The sequence below is a fragment of the Ascaphus truei genome, chromosome 15, assembly GCF_040206685.1.
Source record: "Ascaphus truei isolate aAscTru1 chromosome 15, aAscTru1.hap1, whole genome shotgun sequence".
NCBI lineage: Eukaryota > Metazoa > Chordata > Amphibia > Anura > Ascaphidae > Ascaphus > Ascaphus truei.
This window is the reverse complement of record NC_134497.1, coordinates 40,393,998-40,407,404: the sequence shown is the minus strand read 5'-3', so window position 1 is coordinate 40,407,404 and position 13,407 is coordinate 40,393,998.

Genomic DNA, 13,407 nt, shown 5'->3' with positions numbered 1-13,407 from the left:
AGTGAAATCATACATTTGGAGGGCTCATCAAAGATGGCGGCCGTCACTACATGTGCTCCGCGGAGCAAGCAAGAGTTAAAAATGGCGATAGCAGCGCCATCCACGGCCCAGCAGCTAGCAGCCATCCCAAAATAGCGACTCCCGACATCCTGGATCACGCACGTGAAGCATGCAAAGAGACTGTCCGAGAAATGTGGAGAGAGATGTGCAGGGGTTTGGCGCCAAACCCAGATCCCCTGCAAAAGGAGCGGCGCGAAAGCCCACACACCTGTGCTGTAACTGGCCGACAGACAAAGCCACGTCACACTGAGAGAAGTGCCCCTCCTCTTGTTTAAACCAGAGGGAGGGGGCACTGCAAGAGCCAATCAGAAGCGTCCACTCCAGCGAAGGGAGGGACAGGAAGTGAGAGCGAGGAACTTCACTTCTGTCTGGCATTCGAAGAGCAAGGAGCTGAATTATTGAGCTGTTCAACCCCTGCGTGCATAATGTCAGAGCTAAGCACAACTATCTTCCAACTCCCAGGAGGCCTCCTAGTTGGGGAGAACGAGGGCCGAGGGTATCTCTGGTGCCTGTGCGCCCACTGCAGGACGCCCGGACCGGCCGCAAGCACCAAAGCACGATGCCCTCAATGTGGCACGTACTACCTATGGCCTAACGAACCATGGCCCATACTAAAGACCCCTCGGGGTGCCTCTCCGGGAACCCTAACAGAGGTGGCAGAGACAACAGACGAGGTTGTCCTAGTTCCCTGCCTCACCCCTGCGGTGGGAACTAAGGCTCAGCCAACTACAGAGCCGAGAGAAACTTCGGCGGAGAAGAGTGTGACCGCAGTGGAGGTACCGGAGTGAGACCATTTTCGTACCACTACCCACTGGCGGTGCTGCAAAAGACCCAGTTGACTCCCTAGCGGAGGATCCGACCAAGTCATCTTCGTAGGAAGAAGATGGCGTCCCATCGGTGGTGATGCGCCTACCGGCGAGCCACCCCAGCTGTAAGAAAGATGGCGGTCCACTTACCGGAGAGAGGGAGCAGAAGAGTCCGGACACCCACCGACGGCGAGCGCTGGTGCGGCCTGAGGCCCGTAGAAGTCCCACGGCCGTGGTGATCCCAGTGCGGCGGAGACGGGATACGAGACGGCTCCGGAGAAACCAAATGTCATCAGCCGGCAGCGGAGCGGTAAGGAGACTCCACCACCCCCTTACTCCCGCCAGGCTAAGAAGGAACCTGCAGAGGACGAGAGAGAGGCTTGCGGCCTACCTGCCCGTACGCGGACCCGATGATCCACCACCGCCCCTTCCGGTCCTCGACGCCCTTCCGGTGCGTGATCACGGAGCGGATGGAGATTCCGCGGGCGCCAACGATGACGTCACTTCCGGTTCCAGCTGGCATGGTGGCCCGGCGGCCATCTTTGCGGCCCGAGGAGCCGCCTTGGCGGCTACACTTGCCAACCTTTACCGCCACGGCATTCACAGAGGAGCACGAAGCATGTCGGAGAGGGCAAACAAGAAAGTGCCCACTGGTCGCGGTATTACCCGCTTGCTGGACATTGATTCGGACATTGCTGTTGTCCCAACCCCTAGCGCCATTGCCCCGGCCCCATCACGAGTTATGACACCGGGACCTACCGGGGATAAGTTAAGCAAATACCCCAAATATTCCAAAGATTTGTGGGATTGGGAATTGAGTGACGAAGGGTCTGATGGGGAGATACCATATGCTAATGTGATACATGTGCCTAACCCTGTACCTTTTTCTCCTGCGTCTAGAGGGAGGGCCCGAGGGTCCCATACTCCTGCAGAGACAGGGCCTGTAAACCAAGTGGTTCATAAGATGAACTCCACCATCTACATCAATGCAAAAGGTAGACGCAGTTGCTCGCGCTCTACAGAGGCGATCACGTCCGGTGTCTCATCCCAAGCTGAGTCCGAGATAGATACTGCTAGCCTCTTATCAGAGTGCGAGCACCGTGACAAGTGGTGGGCACCCCTGTTCACTGGGTACCACAAAGGTATGGACCGCACCAGGTTCCTGTTAATTAGGAGCAACATAGTCGACCATTGGTGGGCGGTAGGTGCCTATACACTCCAGGTGGTGGCGGATGAGTTTTAGCACAGATACCAAGAGAGAGAGCAGAAGATCATTCTTCCTAAGGGGCCTAGTACTGTATATTGTATGATGACATTGCTCCTGCAGAACCAGAGTTTTTCGGTACTGCCAAGCAGGGCGGGCCACAGGAATCTTTCCAAGTTGAGCCGGGCAGACAGAGCCATAGTGGCCAGGTATAGGCAGTCACACGGGTATGAGTTCCCTTATGTGCCTGAGCCCATAATGAGGGAGATAGAGGAGCACAGCGATAGCTGGCTCAGGGAGGCCGTGCAAGAGTACTTACGGACGAAGTTCGGTAAGGTGGGTTACCACAATGAAGACAAAATCAGTGATGTAGTCCGGGCCTGGAGTGTGGGGAGGTGCATATACATGCACAGTGTGATATACCGGCCAGAGTCTGGGTCGGTACAGCCCTACTACATTATTGTAACTGATCACAATGGGCGGGAGGTACGGAAGCCTGACCCAAGACATTATTATTAGTTAGGTTCTCCACGTTGGGAGGTACCTGTGCATTATACACCATCTGGGTAGATGGTCTGCGTTGTCTGCGCTAATGAACTGTGTTTTGTTTCCCAGATGTTCATCTGCAGGATGGTGCGGCTAAAGTTAGGTCCAAGTGGGGACCATTGGATTCCACCAAAGGGAGAATGTAGCCCCGGTAAGAAATGGGGGCTAAATATCTTTCTTCTACTGGTGTAAGTCCTGCTAAGGGCAGGCCGCCAGTAGTTATCATGGGTTTTCCCTGCTTCAAGCTCTGCCGTGATTGGTGGAGGTAGGTCCCTTACTCTGTATGCAGGCATGAGACACAGGGGAGGGCGTGCTGACATCATGAGGGGTGGGGCTGGCTAAACTTAGTACTGCCTGTTCCTGTAAGTGGCAAGTTAGTTCTGTTCTGTCCTGGGAGCTGGAGGAGTTGGAGTGCCTGACTGAACAGTCATGATTAGAGTGAGACCTGTGCTAGGAGGAGAAACTCAGGCCAAGTCTGAGTAGAGCGGATAGCACTATAGGCAGTGGACCAATGCCCCTCACCCTGCTCAGGGGGTGAGGGGGGGGGGGATCTTGCCTCATCCAGAGGAAATACCCTTGGGGTGGGTGTTGGGGTATTGGAGCCCCATACAGCCCATCCTGCAGGGGTACAACCTGGAGGAGAAGGAGTGGAGGAAAAGACCCTGTGTACATTTGGAAGCACTGCTGTGTATGACCTGCTGTGTACTACTACAGAAAGAATAAAGAGACATTGCTGCTTTTAACAAAGACTGTGTGTGAGACTAAGATCTCTCGCCCTGGGACCAGGGCTTCTCTGGGAGGATCTTAACCTATTCCCTAGGTCTCGCCAGAGATGGAGGCGCTGCACCGTTGCTAGAGAAGATGGAGGCATATACCACAGAAGCCTGTCCCTGTTATTCCCAATACCACCCTGGGAGACTCAGGCCCTCCTGTTCCTCACAGGTACGCACCACCATAGTACATGTAGCCAGCCCTCAATACACCCTAGAGGTCCAGTCTGCGACCGGGGGGGGGGGGAGGGAGGGAATATGGGTTACATTTGGAGGCGCTGCTGAGATCCAGAACAGGACAGGCTTTCAGCGAAGCAGAGCGGGAAGAGTGAAATGCACATTCCAGGCAAGTACTGGAGAGAGTAGGGCATTTATGAATACCAGGGGTAGTCAGGGGAGCGTGGATTCCCGCACAGTACGCCCTGGGTGCCCTAAGAGGGTGTTGTAAGATGGGTGTGAGGCTATAGCTGTCCTAGTCCCTTGAGGCAGGTAGTGTGAGGCAACTGGGGGGGTTAGCCTGTTAACTTGTCCAGGGACCATGGCCCAGGGCCCGCACTATGAGTGGCCAAAAGTAGGAGACGCCCGTACCCTAGGGAGATGCCCGGGTACACTAGCCAGCACCCACATAAAACACACCACAGAGTACTTGTAGGAACCGTCAGCAAGTGCGGTGCACAGAGAAAGAGTTCTGCCTAGCCTGGGGTATGCCACATCATATCAGTGGGCAAAACAGTCAGAAAGAGCATGCAAAGAGCAGTCAGCGAGCAGTGTGAGAGCAGTCAGTGTCTAGGAACGAGTTGTGCACTAGACACTGAGAATAGTGAAATCATACATTTGGAGGGCTCATCAAAGATGGCGGCCGTCACTACATGTGCTCCGCGGAGCAAGCAAGAGTTAAAAATGGCGATAGCAGCGCCATCCACGGCCCAGCAGCTAGCAGCCATCCCAAAATGGCGACTCCCGACAATCCTGGATCACGCACGTTAAACGTGCAAAGAGACTGTCCGAGAAATGTGGAGAGAGATGTGCAGGGGTTTGGCGCCAAACCCAGATACCCTGCAAAAGGAGCGTCGCGAAAGCCCACACACCTGTGCTGTAACTGGCCGACAGACAAAGCCACGTCACACTGAGAGAAGTGCCCTTCCTCTTGTTTAAACCAGAGGGAGGGGGCACTGCAAGAGCCAATCAGAAGCGTCCACTCCAGCGAAGGGAGGGACAGGAAGTGAGAGCGAGGAACTTCACTTCTGTCTGGCATTCGAAGAGCAAGGAGCTGAATTATTGAGCTGTTCAACCCCTGCGTGCATAATGTCGGAGCTAAGCACAACTATCTTCCAACTCCCAGGAGGCTTCCTAGTTGTGGAGATCGAGGGCCGAGGGTATCTCTGGTGCCTGTGCGCCCACTGCAGGACGCCCGGACCGGCCGCAAGCACCAAAGCACGATGCCCTCAATGTGGCACGTACTACCTATGGCCTAACGAACCATGGCCCATACTAAAGACCCCTCGGGGTGCCTCTCCGGGAACCCTAACAGAGGTGGCGGAGACAACAGACGAGGTTGTCCTAGTTCCCTGCCTCACCCCTGCGGTGGGAACTAAGGCCCAGCCAACTACAGAGCCGAGAGAAACTTCGGCGGAGAAGAGTGTGACCGCAGTGGAGGTACCGGAGTGAGACCATTTTCGTACCACTACCCACTGGCGGTGCTGCAAAAGACTCAGGTGACTCCCTAGCGGAGGATCCGACCAAGTCATCTTCGTAGGAAGAAGATGGCGTCCCATCAGTGGCGATGCGCCTACCGGCGAACCACCCCAGCTGTAAGAAAGATGGCGGTCCACTTACCGGAGAGAGGGAGCAGAAGAGTCCGGACACCCACCGACGGCGAGCGCTGGTGCGGCCTGAGGCCCGTAGAAGTCCCACGGCCGTGGTGATCCCAGTGCGGCGGAGACGGGATCCGAGACGGCTCCGGAGGAACCAAATGTCATCAGCCGGCAGCGGAGCGGTAAGGAGACTCCACCACCCCCTTACTCCCGCCAGGCGAAGAAGGAACCTGCAGAGGACGAGAGAGAGGCTTGTGGCCTACCTGCCCGTATGCGGACCCGATGATCCACCACCGCCCCTTCCGGTCTTCGACGCCCTTCCGGTGCGTGACCACGGAGCGGATGGAGATTCCGCGGGCGCCAACGATGACGTCACTTCCGGTTCCAGCTGGCATGGTGGCCCGGCGGCCATCTTTGCGGCCCGAGGAGCCGCCTTGGCGGCTACACTTGCCAACCTTTACCGCCACGGCGTTCACAGAGGAGCACGAAGCATGTCGGAGAGGGCAAACAAGAAAGTGCCCACTGGTCGCGGTATTACCCGCTTGCTGGACATTGATTCGGACATTGCTGTTGTCCCAGTCCCAACCCCTAGCGCCATTGCCCCGGCCCCATCACGAGTTATGACACCGGGACCTAGCGGGGATAAGTTAAGCAAATACCCCAAATATTCCAAAGATTTGAGGGATTGGGAATTGAGAGACGAAGGGTCTGATGGGGAGATACCATATGCTAATGTGATACGTGTGCCTAACCCTGTACCTTTTTCTCCTGCGTCTAGAGGGAGGGCCCGAGGGTCCCATACTCCTGCAGAGACAGGGCCTGTAAACCAAGTGGTTCATAAGATGAACTCCACCATCTACATCAATGCAAAAGGTAGACGCAGTTGCTCGCGCTCTACAGAGGCGATCACGTCCGGTGTCTCATCCCAAGCTGAGTCCGAGATAGATACTGCTAGCCTCTTATCAGAGTGCGAGCACCGTGACAAGTGGTGGGCACCCCTGTTCACTGGGTACCACAAAGTTATGGACCGCACCAGGTTCCTGTTAATTAGGAGCAACATAGTCGACCATTGGTGGGCGGTAGGTGCCTATACACCCCAGGTGGTGGCGGATGAGTTAGAGCACAGATACCAAGACAGAGAGCAGAAGATCATTCTTCCTAAGGGGCCTAGTATATTGTATGATGACATTGCTCCTGCAGAACCAGAGTTTGGGTACTGCCAGGCAGGGCGGGCCACAGGAAGCTTTCCAAATTGAGCCGGGCAGACAGAGCCATAGTGGCCAGGTATAGGCAGTCACACGGGTATGAGTTCCCTTATGTGCCTGAGCCCATAATGAGGGAGATAGAGGAGCACAGAGATAGCTGGCTCAGGGAGGCCGTGCAAGAGTACTTACGGACGAAGTTCGGTAAGGTGGGTTACCACAATGAAGACAAGATCAGTGATGTAGTCCGGGCCTGGAGTGTGGGGAGGTGCATATACATGCACAGTGTGATATACCGGCCAGAGTCTGGGTCGGTACAGCCCTACTACATTATTGTAACTGATCACAATGGGCGGGAGGTACGGAAGCCTGACCCAAGACATTATTATTAGTTAGGTTCTCCACGTTGGGAGGTACCTCTGCATTATACACCATCTGGGTAGATGGTCTGAGTTGTCTGCGCTAATGAACTGTGTTTTGTTTCCCAGATGTTCATCTGCAGGATGGTGCGGCTAAAGTTAGGTCCAAGTGGGGACCATTGGATTCCACCAAAGGGAGAATGTAGCGCCGGTAAGAAATAGGGGCTATATATCTTTCTTCTACTGGTGTAAGTCCTGCTAAGGGCAGGCCGCCAGTAGTTATCATGGGTTTTCCCTGCTTCAAGCTCTGCCGTGATTGGTGGAGGTAGGTCCCTTACTCTGTATGCAGGCATGAGACACAGGGGAGGGCGTGCTGACATCATGAGGGGTGGGGCTCGCTAAACTTAGTACTGCTTGTTCCTGTAAGTGGCAAGTTAGTTCTGTTCTGTCCTGGGAGCTGGAGGAGTTGGAGTGCCTGACTGAACAGTCATGATTAGAGTGAGACCTGTGCTAGGAGGAGAAACTCAGGCCCAGTCTGAGTAGAGCGGATAGCACTAAAGGCAGTGGACCAATGCCCCTCACCCTGCTCAGGGGGTGAGGGGGGGGGATCTTGCCTCACCCAGAGGAAATACCCTTGGGGTGGGTGTCGGGGTATTGGAGCCCCATACAGCCCATCCTGCAGGGGTACAACCTGGAGGAGAAGAAGTGGAGGAAAAGACCCTGTGTACATTTGGAAGCACTGCTGTGTATGACCTGCTGTGTACTACTACAGAAAGAATAAAGAGACATTGCTGCTTTTAACAAAGACTGTGTGAGACTAAGATCTCTTGCCCTGGGACCAGGGCTTCTCTGGGAGGATCTTAACCTATTCCCTAGGTCTCACCAGAGATGGAGGCGCTGCACCGTTGCTAGAGAAGATGGAGGCATATACCCCAGAAGCCTGTCCCTGTTATTCCCAATACCACCCCGGGAGACTCAGGCCCTCCTGTTCCTCACAGGTACGCACCACCATAGTACATGTAGCCAGCCCTCAATACACCCTAGAGGTCCAGTCTGCGACCGGGGGGGGGAGGGAGGGAATATGGGTTACATTTGGAGGCGCTGCTGAGATCCAGAACAGGACAGGCTTTTAGCGAAGCAGAGCGGGAAAAGTGAAGTGCACCTTCCAGGCAAGTACTGGAGAGAGTAGGGCATTTATGAATGTCGGGAGCGTGGATTCCCGCACAGTACGCCCTGGGTACCCTAAGAGGGTGTTGTAAGATGGGTGTGAGGCTATAGCTGTCCTAGTCCCTTGAGGCAGGTAGTGTGAGGCAACTGGGGGGGTTAGCCTGTTAACTTGTCCAGGGACCATGGCCCAGGGCCCGCACTATGAGTGGCAAAAAGTAGGAGACACCTGTACCCTAGGGAGATGCCCGGGTACACTAGCCAGCACCCACATAAAACACACCACAGAGTACTTGTAGGAACCGTCAGCGAGTGCGGTGCACAGAGAAAGAGTTCTGCCTAGCCTGGGGTATGCCACATCATATCAGTGGGCAAAACAGTCAGAAAGAGCATGCAGAGAGCAGTCAGCAAGCAGTGTGAGAGCAGTCAGTGTCTAGGAACGAGTTGTGCACTAGACACTGAGAATAGTGAAATCATACATTTGGAGGGCTCATCAAAGATGGCGGCCGTCACTACATGTGCTCCGCGGAGCAAGCAAGAGTTAAAAATGGCGATAGCAGCGCCATCCACGGCCCAGCAGCTAGCAGCCATCCCAAAATAGCGACTCCCGACATCCTGGATCACGCACGTGAAGCATGCAAAGAGACTGTCCGAGAAATGTGGAGAGAGATGTGCAGGGGTTTGGCGCCAAACCCAGATCCCCTGCAAAAGGAGCGGCGCGAAAGCCCACACACCTGTGCTGTAACTGGCCGACAGACAAAGCCACGTCACACTGAGAGAAGTGCCCCTCCTCTTGTTTAAACCAGAGGGAGGGGGCACTGCAAGAGCCAATCAGAAGCGTCCACTCCAGTGAAGGGAGGGACAGGAAGTGAGAGCGAGGAACTTCACTTCTGTCTGGCATTCGAAGAGCAAGGAGCTGAATTATTGAGCTGTTCAACCCCTGCGTGCATAATGTCAGAGCTAAGCACAACTATCTTCCAACTCCCAGGAGGCCTCCTAGTTGGGGAGATCGAGGGCCGAGGGTATCTCTGGTGCCTGTGCGCCCACTGCAGGACGCCCGGACCGGCCGCAAGCACCAAAGCACGATGCCCTCAATGTGGCACGTACTACCTATGGCCTAACGAACCATGGCCCATACTAAAGACCCCTCGGGGTGCCTCTCCGGGAACCCTAACAGAGGTGGCGGAGACAACAGACGAGGTTGTCCTAGTTCCCTGCCTCACCCCTGCGGTGGGAACTAAGGCTCAGCCAACTACAGAGCCGAGAGAAACTTCGGCGGAGAAGAGTGTGACCGCAGTGGAGGTACCGGAGTGAGACCATTTTCGTACCACTACCCACTGGCGGTGCTGCAAAAGACCCAGTTGACTCCCTAGCGGAGGATCCGACCAAGTCATCTTCGTAGGAAGAAGATGGCGTCCGATCGGTGGTGATGCGCCTACCGGCGAGCCACCCCAGCTGTAAGAAAGATGGCGGTCCACTTTCCGGAGAGAGGGAGCAGAAGAGTCCGGACACCCACCGACGGCGAGCGCTGGTGCGGCCTGAGGCCCGTAGAAGTCCCACGGCCGTGGTGATCCCAGTGCGGCGGAGACGGGATACGAGACGGCTCCGGAGAAACCAAATGTCATCAGCCGGCAGCGGAGCGGTAAGGAGACTCCACCACCCCCTTACTCTCGCCAGGCTAAGAAGGAACCTGCAGAGGACGAGAGAGAGGCTTGCGGCCTACCTGCCCGTACGCGGACCCGATGATCCACTACCGCCCCTTCCGGTCCTCGACGCCCTTCCGGTGCGTGATCACGGAGCGGATGGAGATTCCGCGGGCGCCAACGATGACGTCACTTCCGGTTCCAGCTGGCATGGTGGCCCGGCGGCCATCTTTGCGGCCCGAGGAGCCGCCTTGGCGGCTACACTTGCCAACCTTTACCGCCACGGCATTCACAGAGGAGCACGAAGCATGTCGGAGAGGGCAAACAAGAAAGTGCCCACTGGTCGCGGTATTACCCGCTTGCTGGACATTGATTCGGACATTGCTGTTGTCCCAACCCCTAGCGCCATTGCCCCGGCCCCATCACGAGTTATGACACCGGGACCTAGCGGGGATAAGTTAAGCAAATACCCCAAATATTCCAAAGATTTGAGGGATTGGGAATTGAGTGACGAAGGGTCTGATGGGGAGATACCATATGCTAATGTGATACATGTGCCTAACCCTGTACCTTTTTCTCCTGCGTCTAGAGGGAGGGCCCGAGGGTCCCATACTCCTGCAGAGACAGGGCCTGTAAACCAAGTGGTTCATAAGATGAACTCCACCATCTACATCAATGCAAAAGGTAGACGCAGTTGCTCGCGCTCTACAGAGGCGATCACGTCCGGTGTCTCATCCCAAGCTGAGTCCGAGATAGATACTGCTAGCCTCTTATCAGAGTGCGAGCACCGTGACAAGTGGTGGGCACCCCTGTTCACTGGGTACCACAAAGGTATGGACCGCACCAGGTTCCTGTTAATTAGGAGCAACATAGTCGACCATTGGTGGGCGGTAGGTGCCTATACACTCCAGGTGGTGGCGGATGAGTTTTAGCACAGATACCAAGAGAGAGAGCAGAAGATCATTCTTCCTAAGGGGCCTAGTACTGTATATTGTATGATGACATTGCTCCTGCAGAACCAGAGTTTTTCGGTACTGCCAAGCAGGGCGGGCCACAGGAATCTTTCCAAGTTGAGCCGGGCAGACAGAGCCATAGTGGCCAGGTATAGGCAGTCACACGGGTATGAGTTCCCTTATGTGCCTGAGCCCATAATGAGGGAGATAGAGGAGCACAGAGATAGCTGGCTCAGGGAGGCCGTGCAAGAGTACTTACGGACGAAGTTCGGTAAGGTGGGTTACCACAATGAAGACAAAATCAGTGATGTAGTCCGGGCCTGGAGTGTGGGGAGGTGCATATACATGCACAGTGTGATATACCGGCCAGAGTCTGGGTCGGTACAGCCCTACTACATTATTGTAACTGATCACAATGGGCGGGAGGTACGGAAGCCTGACCCAAGACATTATTATTAGTTAGGTTCTCCACGTTGGGAGGTACCTGTGCATTATACACCATCTGGGTAGATGGTCTGCGTTGTCTGCGCTAATGAACTGTGTTTTGTTTCCCAGATGTTCATCTGCAGGATGGTGCGGCTAAAGTTAGGTCCAAGTGGGGACCATTGGATTCCACCAAAGGGAGAATGTAGCCCCGGTAAGAAATGGGGGCTAAATATCTTTCTTCTACTGGTGTAAGTCCTTCTAAGGGCAGGCCGCCAGTAGTTATCATGGGTTTTCCCTGCTTCAAGCTCTGCCGTGATTGGTGGAGGTAGGTCCCTTACTCTGTATGCAGGCATGAGACACAGGGGAGGGCGTGCTGACATCATGAGGGGTGGGGCTGGCTAAACTTAGTACTGCCTGTTCCTGTAAGTGGCAAGTTAGTTCTGTTCTGTCCTGGGAGCTGGAGGAGTTGGAGTGCCTGACTGAACAGTCATGATTAGAGTGAGACCTGTGCTAGGAGGAGAAACTCAGGCCAAGTCTGAGTAGAGCGGATAGCACTATAGGCAGTGGACCAATGCCCCTCACCCTGCTCAGGGGGTGAGGGGGGGGGGATCTTGCCTCATCCAGAGGAAATACCCTTGGGGTGGGTGTTGGGGTATTGGAGCCCCATACAGCCCATCCTGCAGGGGTACAACCTGGAGGAGAAGGAGTGGAGGAAAAGACCCTGTGTACATTTGGAAGCACTGCTGTGTATGACCTGCTGTGTACTACTACAGAAAGAATAAAGAGACATTGCTGCTTTTAACAAAGACTGTGTGTGAGACTAAGATCTCTCGCCCTGGGACCAGGGCTTCTCTGGGAGGATCTTAACCTATTCCCTAGGTCTCGCCAGAGATGGAGGCGCTGCACCGTTGCTAGAGAAGATGGAGGCATATACCACAGAAGCCTGTCCCTGTTATTCCCAATACCACCCTGGGAGACTCAGGCCCTCCTGTTCCTCACAGGTACGCACCACCATAGTACATGTAGCCAGCCCTCAATACACCCTAGAGGTCCAGTCTGCGACCGGGGGGGGGGGAGGGAGGGAATATGGGTTACATTTGGAGGCGCTGCTGAGATCCAGAACAGGACAGGCTTTCAGCGAAGCAGAGCGGGAAGAGTGAAATGCACATTCCAGGCAAGTACTGGAGAGAGTAGGGCATTTATGAATACCAGGGGTAGTCAGGGGAGCGTGGATTCCCGCACAGTACGCCCTGGGTGCCCTAAGAGGGTGTTGTAAGATGGGTGTGAGGCTATAGCTGTCCTAGTCCCTTGAGGCAGGTAGTGTGAGGCAACTGGGGGGGTTAGCCTGTTAACTTGTCCAGGGACCATGGCCCAGGGCCCGCACTATGAGTGGCCAAAAGTAGGAGACGCCCGTACCCTAGGGAGATGCCCGGGTACACTAGCCAGCACCCACATAAAACACACCACAGAGTACTTGTAGGAACCGTCAGCAAGTGCGGTGCACAGAGAAAGAGTTCTGCCTAGCCTGGGGTATGCCACATCATATCAGTGGGCAAAACAGTCAGAAAGAGCATGCAAAGAGCAGTCAGCGAGCAGTGTGAGAGCAGTCAGTGTCTAGGAACGAGTTGTGCACTAGACACTGAGAATAGTGAAATCATACATTTGGAGGGCTCATCAAAGATGGCGGCCGTCACTACATGTGCTCCGCGGAGCAAGCAAGAGTTAAAAATGGCGATAGCAGCGCCATCCACGGCCCAGCAGCTAGCAGCCATCCCAAAATGGCGACTCCCGACAATCCTGGATCACGCACGTGAAACGTGCAAAGAGACTGTCCGAGAAATGTGGAGAGAGATGTGCAGGGGTTTGGCGCCAAACCCAGATACCCTGCAAAAGGAGCGTCGCGAAAGCCCACACACCTGTGCTGTAACTGGCCGACAGACAAAGCCACGTCACACTGAGAGAAGTGCCCTTCCTCTTGTTTAAACCAGAGGGAGGGGGCACTGCAAGAGCCAATCAGAAGCGTCCACTCCAGCGAAGGGAGGGACAGGAAGTGAGAACGAGGAACTTCACTTCTGTCTGGCATTCGAAGAGCAAGGAGCTGAATTATTGAGCTGTTCAACCCCTGCGTGCATAATGTCGGAGCTAAGCACAACTATCTTCCAACTCCCAGGAGGCTTCCTAGTTGTGGAGATCGAGGGCCGAGGGTATCTCTGGTGCCTGTGCGCCCACTGCAGGACGCCCGGACCGGCTGCAAGCACCAAAGCACGATGCCCTCAATGTGGCACGTACTACCTATGGCCTAACGAACCATGGCCCATACTAAAGACCCCTCGGGGTGCCTCTCCGGGAACCCTAACAGAGGTGGCGGAGACAACAGACGAGGTTGTCCTAGTTCCCTGCCTCACCCCTGCGGTGGGAACTAAGGCCCAGCCAACTACAGAGCCGAGAGAAACTTCGGCG